The 18,595-nt window shown below is 37.3% G+C and overlaps 1 long non-coding RNA gene across 1 annotated transcript in view; it reads right to left on the bottom strand.

Moving 5' to 3' along the window:
* Positions 1-17,251, bottom strand: part of LOC110394469 — a 91,595-nt gene extending 74,344 nt beyond the window's left edge. Inside the window, exon 1 of the long non-coding RNA XR_002435640.1 lies at positions 17,102-17,251. This is a non-coding gene — a long non-coding RNA (uncharacterized LOC110394469). The remainder of the gene's footprint in view (positions 1-17,101) is intronic.

The raw sequence follows: 18,595 nt of genomic DNA, 5'->3' as shown, positions 1-18,595 counted from the left end.
AATCTTCGTACTGCATCAGTAATGAGTTGGGGAGGCATAGACAGAAAACAAGTTCCTCGTGCATCAAAGTATTTCTCTTGGCAAATAAAGTAAGACAATTCAATAAAGGGGGCATTTTAATAATCAACGCAAATGAAAGTTAGGTTCCTGCTACATTGCACTTAGCATTACAGCAATATTATTTAATTTTTTTCACCCTTTGTCATTAAATAATTTTTAATTTGCAGGAAAAAAATACTTAAAAGTTTTTTGTAGCTCCTGAGATCTGAGAGGTGAGATCTGGGAATCAACACAGAATCTTTTGTACAGGAATCAGCTTACATTTGGGACCATTTAGAAAAAGTGCTGAGACCTTGCTTGTTTTCTACTTCAGTAGATGCTAATGAACAGCAATATCATTCTATCTAATAAGCACATTTAATTTTCAGGCCTACACAGTACTTCTGCCTAAATTCAGTGTGTACCTGGCCTCACATACACTTTTTCTACAGCTGTTCATGTGAGCTAGATGGCTTGAGGGATTATGAACTGCAAAGGAACACTGAGAATAATGTTAATATTTGATGTTTTTCTGTGCTGCAAAAGAAAAACTCCCAGGTTCACTTCCTAAATGTCTGAAAGTGGACATTATTTTTAATGGAAAGAAAAAGTGCAATGCAAAATGCTATCTCTTACTGAGAACTGATACAACATTGACCATCAAAATCTGAGGCGTATGCACTGATTAATTAGTATAAATACTCCCTTTAAAACGCGGATTATTTGAAATGTTTACAGTCCTTGTAGGGCTGTGCTTTTCTGATGATTGTTGCAGATCTCTCTTCAGATTTTATAGGGATATATATACAAATGGCACTATAAACACAGAATAGAGCACAGCCTTGAGGCAACAGAGTCTCTTGCATTTAACCGCAGGATGCTTCTACTGAAGCAAAGTAGTCATTTCCCAATTATTATGTTAGTGCAAGATAAATATGAGTTAACAGAAGTATCCAGCTGCCAAACTCAAAAACAAAAGAAAGATACAACGTCTTGTCAGAGAGATTTTCCTGCTGCTTAATTCTCTTGTCTGCTTCTGTGCAAACACTCACCTTTTTTAATGAGGAAATGGTCTGTAAGGCTTCAGAAATGAAAAATGAGATATAAATTCAATTAGCTGTAGTACTGTTAGCATGCCACTTCAGGTCAGCTGGAAAGCTTTGAAAAGCAAGACATTTGTAACTTAAAGCAGAAAATCTGAATGCAAACTCAGCTGGCTTAACTGTGAAGCTCTTTTGGCAAACCACTGAAAAATATAATTGAATGTAGCCCTCCTGGGAAGGAACCCTAATAAACTGGAGGACAACTTGTCTTCTAGCATTTTGATTTTGCCTCCACAGTGCTCCAGTCTTTGTGTGATTACAGTAGGATGTTTCACTTACAGGAATGATTACCCTACGCAGTTATAGGCAAGGGTCTGTTTTATCCTCCCCCAGCAGCTAACATCCATCAAAGAAATGGCTTTCTATACATATCTTGCTTTCCGTGAGCTTATTTTCAAAGGATCACCATCATCTTATGTGCAGAAGCAACACCTGAAAAATTTACTCTGGCATTTTTTTGTGCTTACAACTCATACCATGAATACAAATGTGATGAGCTGAACACCTGAGTGACTGCCGTGCAGGCAGAAAACAGAGAGAAATTTTAGCTGTGAGCCTATGTTGTGCCTGCAAGAATACTTGGGTATGCCATTGACATGATGTATCTACAAAGGAATACAGTAATGAAAGGTGCAGGACACTGTTATAGGAGAACTGTAGGGAAACATATGGGTCGTATTCACTTCCCATGCATCTGCAGAATAATCCATCTGTAGTCAATACACTTTCAAAATCCTATTTTAGACATCTGTTTGCCAAATTCTGGGATATTTGTGCCACCAACATCCGCTCAGAAAAAAACTGCCACCTGTGATTTGATTCAGTGCAAATCCCACCTTTACATAGCTTTTCATATTTAAAGTAGATAGTCATAAAAATTCACAGAGTTGGACTCCTGATACTTGGTGGTGTGTTCCTAATTTAGATTCTCCCATTCTCTACCCCCTTCCAGTATAGCAACAACATCCACCCCTCAAAGCAATACACCCAACATGGATCAATGCACTTTCCATGTTTAGCCATGTTTATAGCTCAGGAGGTGAGAGCAAAGCAAAGTGGTTGCACTTCTGTCAGCCTAGAAGGAGCACAAGTGTGGGTAAGACCTGATGAGACACAGACCCTTCCTGTCTGAGTTTATTTACAGGCTCAGTTCAAGTCAGCCGTGCCCAACCCACCAGCTTGTGGGAAGCTGACCTCAGATTCAGATTCAGACAGATAAATATGATGTCCTACCTCAAGGGTCATGCTGAATGAGATTTGACTTCTGCTGGTCTGAGAATCCAGCTCCTAGAAGGTGCTCAGTTTCACTTTATACAGAAGTCTCCAAAATTTTGATTGAAGAAATCATGACGTTAAATATATTGCTTGTTGTATAGAGTGCTGGCAGAGGTTAACTTCTGGTTTATCCTGCGACATAGCTCATCAGACAGGTAACAGACTTGATGTCAGAGTGACACTGACACATTTAATCCAGGTGCTTGGGTCTGATAAAGCCTTTGCTGGCACAGGATGAAGACAGGTAAAAAGACAAAGTGACTCAGTCATCTTTGCTGTCTTCAGGGCAGCTGCAGACCAGAGTGACCCCAGTAAAAGTGTGATCATTCTGGCAAGGATTACTAAGGACATTGCACTTAAACCTGAGTCAAATACACAGCAGAGATAGGAATCAAGCAGAATTTCATTTTCCCCCTTGTCTTTCCTTTCTGTCTTTTCCAAACTAAGTCTAAGGATTCATCTTCTCTGAGGTACAGTAACCTTCACTTTTATTTGTTAATGCTGACATCACTGCCAATTGTTTTGTTTCCCATGATTTCTTACAAATTTATGCAGAATTCAAAGAGTTATTTCAGTATTTTTCCCTCTTTCACTTGTTCCAATTACGTTAACAACTCTGCACATTCCAGCACTAGAAGAAGATACTTCTGAAGAGCTTCAGACAGTCTGGCACAAAAGTCCCTGGAGGTAGTTTTAGAGAGTTCAGATTTGGGTTCATGTTTTCTGCCATGGTGAAGCACAAAGAAAAACAAAATCCCAGCTGACGCAGACAGTGCTCATAGAGAACTGAAATACCCCTGTGATTTCTCAGGTAGTGCTGTGGCTGCATCTGACAACGGACATTAATTCAGGATTAGAATCACAGAATGGCTTGGGTTGAAAGGAACCTTAAAGATCACCTACTTCCAACCCCCATTTATATTAATAAACAGACATTAAGAACATATACTATGTTGCAGGTCATAGATTTTCATATGTCATTGCTATGAATTTCATCCAGTCCTATTCTATATCCAGCTGTACCATGCTGTTTGATAGTTCCGGACTTCCTGCACTGACCACATTAACATTGCCATTATGCTTTACTGAGTGGAAATGAAGAACATTTTATTCCCCATACAAGTATATTTATTTAAGAAGATATTCTAAGTGTATTTCATCAGTAAGTTGAAAGAGAAAGAAGTGCTTATTTATAATGCTTGTTGTAAATGCTAAGATTCAGACCTTTGAAATCATTGTCTCATAGATTTCATTATAACTTGGTAAGTCTCTGTGAGGTTTTAACAGATTGCTAATACTCAAGCCATCACCTGGAAGACAGGACAGCTAAAACAATTAAACACGAGGCAGTGAACTGTCAGGTATGATCTTCAAGAGAACAACAGGAAGACAGGAGAACAAAATCAGCAGCAGCACAAAAGAAACACTGTCATGGAAGAGAATATGCTAAGTAGCAGGGAGCCAGCAATAAAGAAGTGAAGTAACCAAGCACAAATATGAAACCGTTAGACAGAATTTCCCCTCAAAACACAAGAGAAACTTCTCATTCACATACTTGATGCTTCCAGAATGAGGAAATATTCAGGAGCACTCTTGATTTTGACTGCAAGGCAAACAAGAAACAAACCACAGATGGAATAGGTCAACTTAACTGTGAGCCCAGCTGAGTTCTGCTGAGTTCTGGTCTTCACTGAAATAAGTGGATCTATGCCAGTTTGCAGCAGCTGAAGGCCTGTCTCTGTCTTTTTATTCATCTTGAACATTAAGATCAAACCAGATTTCATCATATGTCAAGACAAAAGCATTGACAAATAATTTAATGACCTTTGTTCATATTCAAGGGGATGTAAAAGTAGGAAATCAATCTTTCATATGGCAACTGGTCAACTAGAGCTAGCCCGTCTATGGAAATGATAACAATCATCAAAAATCTTTTAATTGGCTTCAATAGAACTAAGAAACAGAACTGAATACAGGTTACTTAATTTACTAATAACATACAGAGTCTGCCATCTGTGTGTGATTCATATAATCCAGTGCAACATATACAGACAGACTGAAAAGATGGGTCTTTCTGATAGAGTCAGTTTTTAGAGACTTTTTTTTTTTTATCACTTTAGTCCTAGGAAACAGCAAATCCTGCTATTTTCAGATTTCCTTATAAATATGAAACTTGAATCATATTCACCAGAGATTTTACTGAGGTCAGTGAATGTTGTGGTGAATCCAGGCAGATTTATGGCTTTGAATGGAACAGTGTAAATGTTGGTTGGTTGCTGCAGCTCCATGTACCTTAAACATCTATAGGCCAAAATTGGAAGACTTAGATACTGTTTCCTTTTCACAGAGGGTTATCCAAGTCCAACAAGAAAAGCTGTAGAAGCTCCTTTTTCAACTTTTCAGTTGGAAAAATGTATTCAATTACATTTCGGATTATGCAGAGTTAAAAAAAAAATCAAGCAAATTTAAGAAACATATGTTTTCTAAAAATACATCAAATTGCAGATCTGATACTGTATCCCATCCTCATCTGATCCTTTCACATTAGTGAAACAACAGGTTTGTTTTGCACAATAGCCTGAAAGTTATCAAAGGGCAGACAGTGTTATTGAACCAATGAGGGAAAATTGAATTCGAAAGCCAAATAAACTCTCAGGACGCTCTAAGGAGCATACAGCTAGGACTAAGCCAATAGCAGTTTAGGATATCTTTGCTTGAGAATTATAACTTTCTACCACAAAATGTCTTTTTTATTACTCATGTAGCACTGCATTTCTAAAAGCAATTCTGGATCAGTGGTCAATAAAAAAACATCAAAAGGATGCAAAGGTGTACAATCAAGCTTTTATCTTGCTTTAGTAACTTCTAGGCAATTAAAATTTCATGACATATATTATGAGGGATTCTTTTTTAGTTTATACTTAATGTAGAACTCTCTACAGTAAAATATTTGCCAGTGGCAATCTCTTTCATACAATATTAGCATACCCAATTCTTCCCTTGTGGAATGTTTCATCATATAATATTAATTTGCCATCAAGTAATGTACTTATTTTAGGAGTCTCCTGTGTTCTCATTAATTAAAATCCTGGTACAGTCACTTATAGTCTATTCCACTTTCCTCGCTGTGTTTGTTTGTTTGGTTTTTGTTTGTCTGCTTGATTCTGTTCATTTTTCTGCCTTATTTCTATAGTGGTGCTGATTATTTAGTAGAAAAGCTCCATCACTGTCTCCCTATATTTGCCATTACTCTTGTATACAGCTACAGGCAGAATGTTCTTTTTCTGTCTACTAAAGTGTAATTATAATATTAAAGTTTACTTTGCTCTAGGATTAGTTCTGGTGTCCTTTTCTTTATAGCCAGTGGTTGAAAGCAACTTCAATTTCCTCTTTATCTTCTCAACACTGGCCATCAAATTTCTATAAAATTGTATTCTCTCTGGAATTCTCAGGTGAGTTGTACACATTACGACCTGCTCACCTCACCGTTATATAGATAACTGTGGGCTGCTCTGAGCTCTTAATGAAACCTCCAAACACCTTCTGATTGAGAAAATTAGACAATAATGTGTGTGGCATGAATTTCTGGAAGATCATCCTTCAAAAGGTTTCATGAGAGTTTTGGCTCTTATCCCTCAGGAACAAAACAAAAACAAATAAACTAAAAAGAGTCACTGTAATCAAAGTTGCAAATGGAAAATAGTAAAGAAATAAAAATATGAAACCTGTGCCAACTCTCTGAGATTGCAAACTCCTATTCACTAATTAATGCTAGATAGGGGAGAGATTCTGGTATTTAATCTCAATATGTTATCAGAATTTGGTTTAAAAGAGGTCAAGACAATTTGGAATATTTAACTAAAGGCACTGGTTTGTTTGGATGTTAATGATAATAACTCTACTCCTTTCTACATTTAGTGGCTCATCTATAGTGTTTATTTTGAAGTTTGTTTTTTTTCCCTTAAGTTTTTTTATGACTAAATTTTGTATCAGCAGATAAAAGACTGAATGTGCTATTTTAAATATGAACCTTATTAAAACAATATGGCATTTTTAGAAAGAAAAGTAATTACCAGAGAAATATCTAGTATTCACACTATCAAGTCAAAATGAAAATTGCTTCAGAGATAGCTTTGTATTTTAAAATGTATGTGACTATTTTCATAGCACATTCTTTTTTTTCCTTCCGGATTCTTTTAAATCCAGAGTCTGGTTGCCTTGTGTTTCAGAGACAAAAGTGTAGAAGAGCAGAACTTACACCAGAAATAAAGTTCAACTTCAGAAATTGCAGGCCAGAATATATCATGGAATTTAATGAAAAACACAAGCAGCCAATGATCATATTAAAGCCTGAGAAGTACTAATAGCAGTGTGCATTTTGGAGCAATTGTGATCAAGATGCTTGCCATGAATTTGCAATGTAATATGACAGAGAAGGGAACATAAAACCCAATTAACAAACCAGGCAGCTAATCACAAACCAGTTTCTTACCTACATGGCTTTGCTAAAACAGTATCTGGAGTTTTTCATTAATTATGGATACCTTATGGCCAAGAACATATGCATGCTGTGAGAGGGGAACTGGGGAACTACAATGATTTGGGCTGATTTATGAGATTGAGAGGGATGGACTTTTAAGGAAAGATTAAAAAATACAGAATGCCTTAGACATGTCTAGGGGAAACTAAAGTTACCATGTACAAATTGTAGAAGGCATAAACACTAGAAGCAGAAAATATAATTCTTACAAGATAACAGTAACCTATTCCAGATATTTAACCATTCTTTTATGAAATTACCCAACTAAGATATTGCTGTATACAAAGCAATACAAATTTTCTGCTCATAGCCTTCAATCTTGTTCTATTTAATATTGATAAAAAACACTAAATTCTCCCTGATCACCTTTGGCAGACAGTTCTTCACCAGAAATCTGGATATACTGAAAACCCAGTACTTTTCCAAGGCAAGGAGGTGATTTAGGGAGGAGGAAGACCTTAGACATAGACAGCTATGGACAGCTCAGTATTTGTACGCATGAAAAACAAACCAAGAAGGTATTTGCCTTGAGCATTGCCCCACAGGAGGAGATCCCACCCATCCGGGCAAGAAGTACTCAGCAAACATATCTCTGAGAATTTGAATGAGGCTCCACGACATAGGCCAGACTCAATTCACCTTGAGTACTCATCCTATGCCCTGTGCACACTACAGCCTCTTACCCAAAATGGACAAGTTCATGTTCAGGATGTAGTGTAGCCATGTGAGGCAGCAAGATCATACTGGACTGTGAGGAATAGTATGAATTTCATTTCAGTATTATTTTCCTGGGATTCAGCTCTGTTTACAAAGTAGTTGTTTTCCTTGGTCTCCATGGGGTTGAACATGCCTACGCTGCAGCCTGTAACACGAAGAGGTGAGGAGGCCATGAGGTGGCTTTGACACAGTCACTGCTGCTGCCTCTGCAGTGTGAGAATCGGTGCAACACGCACTTACCCACAGGACTGGTTCCCTGCAGTCTCTGTGGGAGCCTGAAGTAGATCACCTTGGAGAAGGTAATAACAGAAAAATTGTGATTGAATATATTGCCTAATGAATGTGGCAGAAGAGACAGTCTTGGGCAGAGGGGGAGGGAAGATAGTTTTTTTCAATATACAGCAGAGTTTTCTGAAGTTCGTTACTCATACATTCTTTGCTTTTCCTCCACAGTATCAAGCAAATTGTTTGTATTTAACTCTGAAATTTACATTGCCTTTACATGCCTGCTTAAAATTCTGAGGGTCAGAACTACTAAATTCCTGCAGAAGACCTGATATTGTTTGCAAAGAATACTTTATCATTAAAAAAAAAAAAAGGAAAGATTTCTGTGTATCCATCACTAAAGAACCACACACCATATCATCAATAGCATAAGCAACTGAGACTGACTGACATATTCTGGAATTTTAATAAAAACCCTCCAGGGAATATCTGATCGGTAAAACATCTGGAAATCAAAAATCCGTGGAGTTGTACAATACTCAAATGAGGGATGCTTCAATTCTCATTTTTGTCACATCTTCTTTATGTACTTTTAAGCTCAATTCTACCTTTAAAGTTAGCTCTTCCAAGCCTGCAGTCACTGCAGTTTGGTTATTACCCATTCCCAGCTGATGCTATCAAGTTGACCTGTGGTGAGGTAGGGCTGTCAGAGTAAGCAGATTCCAGTGTACAATAGTTGAAATAATAAATGATAGGGGCTGTACACCAGAGAAAACTGTGATTATATCATCACTCCAGTGCCCATTAAGCTCAGCAATTTCTAGCTATTTGAAAAAGTGAGATGTCATTTCTGTAACGTGTTAAGTGTTTTATTGAATGTAATAAAATCCACCATTTTAACAGTGATTGCTTCTCAGGGCCTGTTCACAGGACTCTTACCTAAATAAACATTTCAGGAGGTTACTTACCTCTATCAGACTTTTAATTCATAATGTGAAGCTATATTTTTTTGGAAATGACAGGCGTTTACTGACTCATATCTTTCTGTTTCTGCCAGTGAGCATCAAGTCTTTATACCAGCACAGTGTACAAAGCTCTGGAAATACCCAGGCTCTTGAACCTCTAATTTCTAGAATTTTTGCAAGAACTGTTTCTGAGAAGTTTTCACACTCTCCTGCCACTCTTTGGATGAGCAGAGAAGTACAGCAAAACTGTATTTTCAGCATTTCCACTCTTTTCCTTATGTAGCTGGGAAATGTAGTTAACTGAATTGTCTGAAACTGAGATAGGCTTGTTTTTCATTTGAAGACATTTTTGGAGAGTTTTTATTTTCCCTGGACTAATTCTTCCTCCATGAAGACCTAAAACAGATCATTAATTGTAGAAATAAAATTCATCATCTATTTGTACCATAATGTACTGCACTGTCATGGTAGAACTTGACCAGAAACTGGTGGTAGTCTCACCATGAAGCATTTGATACCTCAAGAATTAACTGGAAAGTGGGCTCAATTAAATGACAAAACAAAAATCCAGAGCAGAAAACAAATGTAAACCAGTTCTACTATTCAATGAAAACTTGGGTTTCCCTTCTTACCATCCCCAAAATAGCTGCATGTCTTCTGAAAGTTGACCTTATGTTAGAACTTTACAGCAAGAGCTAACAATCCTGAATATTGTATTTTATAAAAACCCAAGATAAACAGCTTCAAGTTACAGCAAATCTTCCTAAGGCCTGTTTTTTTGCCCTGAGCAAAACTTACACCAAGACATAAAAACAAGTAAAAGTCAAGTCTGGATTTTAAACATGCAGTGACTCATTGCTCTTGTAAAATATTCCCCTACAATTCCTGATACACCTAGAACTCCATTTCTTTAAGTCAATATTTTGTAGCAGTAGAAATTGGGCAATGTTAAGTTTATGTAGGATGGAGATAACCTGCATCTAAAATGAAAGATGTGACTCACAGTGAGTGACAGTTATGTATTAGATTACATTTAATCTTCAAAGCCTCTTGCTTCTTGCACTACAAAAAAATAATTAGTATGATATTACTGTCTCTGAAGAGAAATTCCTCTTCCTAACCACCTCCTGCCTTCTCTTCCTTCTCCACTTCCATGCCAAAATTATACTGAGGAATGTTTAAAATGTGTTTTACTATTTAAAAACACATTTGATTATGGAGAGCGCTGGAAGTAATGATGCTGAATTGTTACATATCTATTCTATTACTAGTACCTCACGTGTGCACAGAGAGTCCACAACAAATGATCGTGTTTCCTGTTCCTTTCCAGGGAAAATGGTTTTACTCCATCACAGCAACTCCTCATATTCTAAATTTCCCAGGAGATCCACTGTCTCCCACTTTTCTGTCTGTGGTACTTGCTTTGGCAGAGGAATCCTGTCTGGGGAAAAGGGAACACCTCAGCTTAAATCTTGCAAGCTCTTAGCATCAGTGTGGACATCATTCTCAAAAACTCAAAGAGCTTAATAATTTAAGCATTTCACCTTTCAGAATGTTAGCTGATAAGTATGTCTTGTTTATTGATAAATTCGGTTGAGTATATGACAATGCAGCAAATGGATCCCCAGGCAGACTTTGATCAGGAAACTAAATCAAACTTGGTTTTGCAGAAGAAATACCCAGAATTAGACATAATCCTAAACTGACCTACACCTCTTTATTCACCTCCTGAATAACTTGCTTAGTCCTGGGACGTAGCTCTATGGAAGGCCATAAAGCCATGCTTCTGCCAGGGAAACCTGATTCCTTTCCATGATCTAAACTGGCTTTCACTGACCCCAACTATTAAATAGAAATCTTTGATTGTGACTTTGCTCATCTTTAAGCAGTTTCTCACCTTAATCTCCAAGTATGTAGTTGCTATTAACAGCTATTTCTTTTGCTCTGTATCTGGGATTTTCCACAGCCTTCTGTCGGAGGAAACTGGCTGTTCGTATAATAGCAAACTTTCATTCTCCCAAGGCGAAGGCATAGATGTAGGCATACTATGATTGTTCCTGGCTGTTCAGAGAAAGAAACAACAGTGGCATTCGTACTAGGGACGTGAAGTGAGCCCCTGTGTGAGAAGGTAAATACTTTGTGAAATCAAACCAGTCTTCACGCTTTGAAGACTGATACACAAAGCTATCACTGAAAAGAATTTCTCATTGTATTTTCTGCCCTTAATATTCACTTGACTTGAGAGTTAAGAATACCTGCTCTTTAAACACAGCATCTGTGTTCACACGCTACTATCCTTTAACTTCAGTGACAGAGCAGGCAGAATGAGCAAAGACCAGACAGACTGATCCCCAGTTAATAGAAGTTGTCACATGTCCACTAAATATATTTGCTCAGGTGACAGCCCTTGTGTTCCTTTTGGTGAAAGCCACAATACCATGGGTAATAGTTTCTCAGAGCTGAAGCATTGGATGTTATATATGGAAATGAATCACACTGTAATGGAAGCCATTTAAAAGTCATTATTTGAGACCTTCAATCCTTGGCCGTGTAAAATAATTTTTCCTTATGTGTTCCAGCACATAAACTGCAATAGGCAAATGCACAGACTATGGATGCCAATGATCTTTACACGTTAAGAGTAATCTTTTCAGATTGATTCTGTTTTCTGGATTAAATCTAGAGTGACACCTTCTGTCAAGTAAATTGCAGCATTTTAAAACAAATTAGCATAAGAAACATACCCTTTCTTTCCTTCTTTTATCCTAATTTCAATTAAACTATTCAGAAATTTCTACCTTTTAATGACAGAGATCTTGAAATGAGCATGTAAGGTCCTAGTCAGGGACCATATAAACAGGGTAGTAAAAAAAGGAAAAATAATGGGCTATATTCAGAAGAGTTGTGAGTTCTTTCAAGACACCATCTTGCTGCTCTCTGCACAAGAATATTTTATCAACTCATATTTCTTTTTCTAGACTCTGTAAGCCTACTTGCAGGATGAGCTACAATAAATTGAGTTATGTATGTTAAAACTGGCTTACAGTGTATGTCAGAGGCGTAGAAGAGCACAGCAAGAGAATCAATTAATGAGATTCTGTTCAAAAGTGTAAATTTAGATAGCTAACCGTAGTTACTTAGTGTAGCTACATGACAATTAAGTTACTGCGTAGATTTAATTTCACACATGTATGGATAAAAAGATGTCAGTAGATCTAAGTGGATCAAATTCTCTGGGAATGTAATGTCTATAAAATGGTCGAAGAATAACTTATATATTACCTCCACCTTTCCATTGAATTAGAATTTTCGAAACAAGTAATTTAGAAGTTATTAACTGATGTTTGTTGATTCTTCACTTGATCTTGTATCTTACTGTGAGACCTTTTCTTTTGCTTTATATTTCAGGTGTTGGATTCCTCTAGACAGCAGAGGTTGAGATATCTGCTGTTTGGGCAGGTGTGACACACAGCTGCATGGCCCTTCTTCCATCTCATGACACACAGCAGGAAAGCTGAGGAGAAAAGTCTTCCAAGGCTCCTAATGTAACTGCTTCCAAAAAGTGTCTTTCAGATAAACATGCAGATGTAGAAGCTTAGCACTGCAATATCAATGCACATTAGACTGAGAAAAAACCTCTACTGTGCATCAGACACGTCATACTATATGGAATTAAGATGGACTCTATGAGTGTCATTTAAAAAGAAGGAATTTGAGTTGTTATGAGTTACTTCTGCCTGCGACATCTGGAGTCTCTGGCTTTCCCATCTATCAAACTTATGTCTCAGATTTGATCTGTTCACAGCCTTATATCGTTTAATTTAGAGCTGTGATAGGTGAATTTGTCTCACTCAGAGATAATTCCTGATAGCTTGAATGTGATCCAATCTCTCTATTTTGTATCATGGATGACTATCCTCATTTAGGGCTTGGAAAACAGAATAGGAGTTAGTGATTCAGTTAATAATAAAGACATCCTGGGACAAATTTTGGGAAAGGCTGAGGAATTCTTGCTCTTTCCATTGACTCTTCAGGACATGGGAAGAAGACAAAATATTGTTTTGTTTTGTTTTCCTGTCTTGGGCATTAGACCATATTACTGTGCTGGATCAGAAGAATCTGTGCCTGCAAATAGTCAGCAGCACATACATGGGGAAGAGATTAAGAACAAGATACGAGGGAAGTCACTGTTCCCTTAAACTTCTTTACCAGCCATCAAGGATTTCTTCTCCTTCAGGAGGCAAAAATTATTCCAATCAAAATACAGCCTGAATGCTCATGCAAAACTAGACTTCCTAAGTATGTCTGGGAAGGAGACAGTTGTAGCTATTTTAGTCAGAAAATAACTCTTTCCCTCCCCCAAAATGCTGATTCATTAAAATCAACACTTATTTCTAATGAAAAGGATTAGTTTATTATTATTATTATTATTGCTTTTCTTCTCTGTCTTGAAATGTGCTCTAGAAATTAATGAAATAACATTAACATGGGAAAAAAAAATTCTGGTTCAAAACAAGATTTTGGAGACCATTTTGGTGTTATTGCTGCTTTATTAAGATACAGCTAAAATGTTTATTAATGTTAAAAATTTAAGTGTAGCATTTTGATGGATATGCAACACATTTTTTTGTAACTTTCATCTGATAAATGTTTCTGAGAATTACCTCTTTGGCCTAATATAAATCAACATGACTTTTTTATCCTTGAAAAATTTTCACAAGACAGAAAAAATTCTTTCTCCTGCAGCTATAATCAAGAATCTTATACATCTCTGGGTAATAGTTTCTTCCCTTGCGTACCTTTGATTCTGTTCTTCTCTGACCCAAAGGCAGACCTAATGCACATAGTATAGCTTAGTCCTAAAAATATGGTTTTTTTCATGTTTTCAAAACAAAGTAGTGATCCAATCATGAAAGAAGTCAACTTACTTCAGCTGTTTAAAAATAAGCAGAGTCTAAGCAAAATTTTAAAGTTGTTTCTTTAGTTTATGGAAAATGAATATTGGCTGCACAAGATACTGGTTTAAGAGCAGTGTTTAAGACAGATAGAGTGAATTATCTTGAAGACTTGCCTATAAGCTGACTATTCAGCAATCTAGGCAATTAGCTCAGAACAGGTTAACAACTTTCAGATATCTAAAGTTATATGAGATTAATGCCTCCTCCACTTCTCAGTAAAATTAGTGAAAACCTGGGGATTTATTAGCAGTGTTCAAGTTTATTTAGGTAGTAGTTTTTAATTCCTAAGCAATTTTACATTTTTCTGCCTTATATTTTTAATATTTTTAATATTTAAGATTGTTTATGTGTAACCAAAAAAAAAAAAAATTGTTTTCCTGATTTTGTTGTTCTAACTCAACATTGCCAAGCAACGCTGAATGAGCTGTCATATCAGTATCACAGAAGCATATGGGAGGAAAGGAGGAAAATATTGTTATCTGCATTTTATGAAAAAGATGTTGAAGCCATGCAGAGATGAAGTGATGCTCCGGGCTTTATAAACCTTTCAGAAATTATTGATAGAAATGCTAGATTTGTGGTAAGCTGTTGTTACAAACAGAAGCTAAAAATAAGCGGTAGCATGGAATATATGCTCCCATGCAGCTATATAAAAACTCGTAACTGAAGAGTTTGTGGGATTTTTTTTTATTACTGCTTATTTTCTGATTATGAGTGATCTCCTAAATATACACACTGGTTAAAAGAAGTTACATAGAGGTTTATGTTAAAACAGTAAGTAGTGTAATTCCTAATAAATGCATACCTGGTTTTCTCATTTTGTTTGAACTCACCAACGTAATGAGAAAAATCAACAACCGTTAGCAGAGAAATCAAGCATTTGTAATGTACAGCCAAGTCAAAAGCAGCAAAACTACTGTGTTATATGCAATTTTATGTTCATCTTCTGTGTCTAAGCTGTCAGCTTTTCAGTCTCTCTTGTTTGACAGGGAGCACAAGAACTGTCATTTAACAGTCAGGGGATATTAACAATGAAAGAACTATCATTCAAATAAAACTAAGAGTTGTGAATGTGATGTTGCAGCTGTCTGATCTCCTGTTAAGTTTTGTTTCATATGGCAAGCAATGCTTCATTCAGCAACTCCAAAACAGACACAGTTGGTAAAATTCAACATGCCTTGTGTTTAGACCTCTGTAAAGAAACCTATGGACGGACCAAATACATGGCAAGCCACTCCAGATGACTGACTCAATGCCAGTGCCTTAACGTGTCTTTATTTGACAACTGATCCAGTATCTCATGATGATCATGATGATCCAGCATCTCAGTGGGCTGCCAGTCTTTTTTTATAACTCCACTCTCACTTATAATGACATCCCGCTTAGCACTCCAAATTCAGTCACTGTGGACATCACCAAAGCCTAGACAGTCGGCTAGAAGGATACGACTGTCTCTTTGTTATTATTAGCTGTTAAAGTTCAGAAACATTGTCATCTTGTGGCAGGTTGAGGACATAACAAGGGAAATAGCCGCTTCTCCAGGCCGTTTCTCTAGCCCTGGAACCAACCCACAACCTGCAGAGATTTCAGGTACAAAGCAAAAGTGTGAATTGCTACAGGGGAGTGAGCATTAGTGCCAAAGCAGTAAAGCAGAATAAAAAGAACTAAATCACAACAACAAACATACGTGACAAGATCAGGTCTTTGGCTTGTAGTGTGGTGTTTTGGATATCCCATTGTAGCATTACTTGCGAAATACAGAATGATTCAGCCACTAGGCCTATTTACTCATTTTTTCACTGATCTGAGGAAGTACTAGGAGTTTGCATATATATAAACTGAAGCCTCCTTACATATGTTATTAATAAAAATGAGATCTGACAGAAGTTGAGGTGAGATATTGCAAAATAATGCTAAAAACTGCTTTAGAATCCTAACATATTTTTGATTGTTTTTAGGAGATCTTTGCCATCTCTTGTTTGTACTGTCACATGCCTTCTTCCAGAGCATCTAAAGGTCATGCTAAACTCAGCACAGTTCTTCCCAAAGTCTACACTGTATGCACTCATTATCCAAGAGAACAGTGTGTCAGCTTTTCTTGAGTCATCACTTAAGTCAGAGTTTTAGCTTGATAAGGATTTCAAGACTCAGTGTTATAGCTTTCTACCCAAAGATCCTGAAACATACAGAGCAAAAACAAGAGCTACAAGAAAGTTCACTTTACACAAGCTCTACAGGCATGACCAAGCTAAGGGTACATCAGTGTGCATATAGGCCCATCTGAGCCCATAGAGAAGGAAACATTCAAAGAGGCTCAGCTATATATCAATGCTGTCATACAGATCTTAGAGCAAAGGTGATTTGGATTCAGTGAATTTGAAGGTACATGTAGACAGGTCATTGACTATCTTCACTGCCTAAGACAACTCATTCTGGCAGCATATGTGTCTGCTTTTTCCCATTCCTAGCTCTTTGTTAATGTATTTGTACTAGAAAACAGAGATCCTACAAGGCTCCAGGCTCTTTCATCTGGAACCAGTTGAGTTATTTACACTAGAAATGATCTAACAGAATCGCATCTGACTTAAAAGAAGTTCATGATAGTTTACCCTTTCTTGAAGAGTCAAGCCCAAGGCCATCTGGTTCACTTTGTAATGTAGAAAGTAGAATTACTGTTTGTATATGTCACTAGATGGTAGACTGTGGGTGAAAGCCTCATGGAAGCTAATGATAGCCTCACAATACATATAAAGTAAGTTATTTATTTTGCTGAAAGAAAACAATAAGAACCACTGTCACAAATGTAGGTCAAAATAGAAGCTGAGCAACGTCAATAGAGAGAGGTTAACTGTAGGTAGAAAGCAAATGAATAGCTGCTTTTTTTTTTTTTTTTTTTTTTTTCCAGTGGAGATAAATGCAGGTGTATGTAAGCATAAACAGAGACAAAGAAACATCACACAGAATGCAACACAAAACCAAAAACTGCTGTCTGTTGTTTAATCCTGACTCAAAAGAAACCAGGAGAACTTTGTGGAGGGAATGCAGAGTGGAAAGTAAAATAAATAAAAAAGGATGGGAACTGTAGAAGAGAAAGCTATTTGCTTTTAGCTCCTACTTATTTGGACTTTTATGTACAGTTTCTGTCAACAAGCATTATCAAATCAGAGAAATATTGTCTCCCATCTAAAGATTTCCGACCAGTAGAAGGAAAGCAGAAGTTTGAGTATTTACTTAAGAATAAGACTGTAAAAGGGAGGAACGTAGCATGTTCATACTCACGTATGAGGGCTGCTAACCTGCCTGTGGGGAGTTTGGGGACACAGCTCTGAATCGACTAGCCTCAGATCTGGAGTTGCCAGGATTTTGCAGCCCCACAATTAAGACTGGGATTGGATAGGCAGGCAAAGCTGTGATATGCTGCCTGCAGGACAGAACATACTTGACTGAGAATAACATTAGAACTGAGCAGTCAGATAATATCTGACCTGGTATAAAATCTAGCACAAAATTGCTTGATACAACAATCCCTTGGGTGAAGTGGAACAGCCGAGGTTACTTTGCACCAGTTCAGTGCCACACAATATAGTTTGACATTTTAAAACATATACTGCATTTTCTAAAACCATATTTTCCATTCCTTGCAGTCACAGCCTAAGGAATAAAAGATAGCAACCAGCTGGGAGATAACATTAAAGCAGAAATATGCCTCAAATCCCATCCCTCCATGGGATTTACTGAATATAAATAGAGAAGCAGGAACAGTAACCTAGGTGCCCCAAGCACTCCTGTATCATGTTTATTATCTGGCCTGATGCACATTTATTTATTCCAAATAAAACAGAAGCGTTAACAGAGAGGAGAGCATCTTCAGTCTCCCCACAGTAGTTAATCCCAGGTTCAAATCACTTCAGAAAGACGAGGAAAGGTAAATCCTTCCCACCACCACCATCATGTCTGTGTTATAATTAGGAGGTGAATGATTAAAACAGGAATAAGAGACAGAGAGATGTCAGCACTTCTAGAGATGCTTCATGTTAAGCCCGGGACAATAAGCAGCATTGGAGCATGCTAATAAATCAGTTAGAGAGGGAAACAAGACAATCTCTGAATCTTGCTCAGACCTTTAGGCATTTAGGAAGATTTACTGTCCCACCATTCAGCACTTGTCCTCTTTAGATATCACCAGTGTGCAGCAGCAGTAAAGCAAGACAGCAAATTTTGGACCCAATCACCTGAAGCACCAGTGAGGTAGGTTGTCAGATCCAGCTGCTTTGGGTTCAGAAGAGCCCAGCATCTGGAATAGTGCATGGCATACAGCCACTGCCCACTCCAGCCCCGGAGAGGACTGGCATTTCCCCTTTTGCAGCACAAAATTGCACTGTAGATTTTTTGCTGTCATGGCTACCTTTTAGCACTGTATGTTGAGTGTTTGTGTATTAGTGGGTGGATATTTTATACTGTACCAGACAAATTCCTAGTGTAAAATCTGCCAAGACCAATAAAGTTTCACCATGGAGAAATCTGACCTACTACTGTAATTCAAGGAGTTTCAGGACTAGGGGAAAGAAAAGAAGAATGTGATCACTGCTTAAAGGATGGTATAAGTGTTATTTTTCCAAAGTAATTTTTTTTTTTACACCCAGGAGAGTCACTCTCACATAAATGCTGTCTCATATATTTTGAAGCATAAAAGGTGACAGTCTCCTACTTAAATGAATGAAAACAAGATCCTTTCTAATCAGATTTTAAAGGAGAGCACTAATCAGCAATTTT

Source organism: Numida meleagris, chromosome 2 (genome assembly GCF_002078875.1).
Source record: "Numida meleagris isolate 19003 breed g44 Domestic line chromosome 2, NumMel1.0, whole genome shotgun sequence".
NCBI lineage: Eukaryota > Metazoa > Chordata > Aves > Galliformes > Numididae > Numida > Numida meleagris.
The sequence above is the reverse complement of the archived record's forward strand: the minus strand, read 5'-3'. Positions and strand labels throughout refer to the sequence as shown.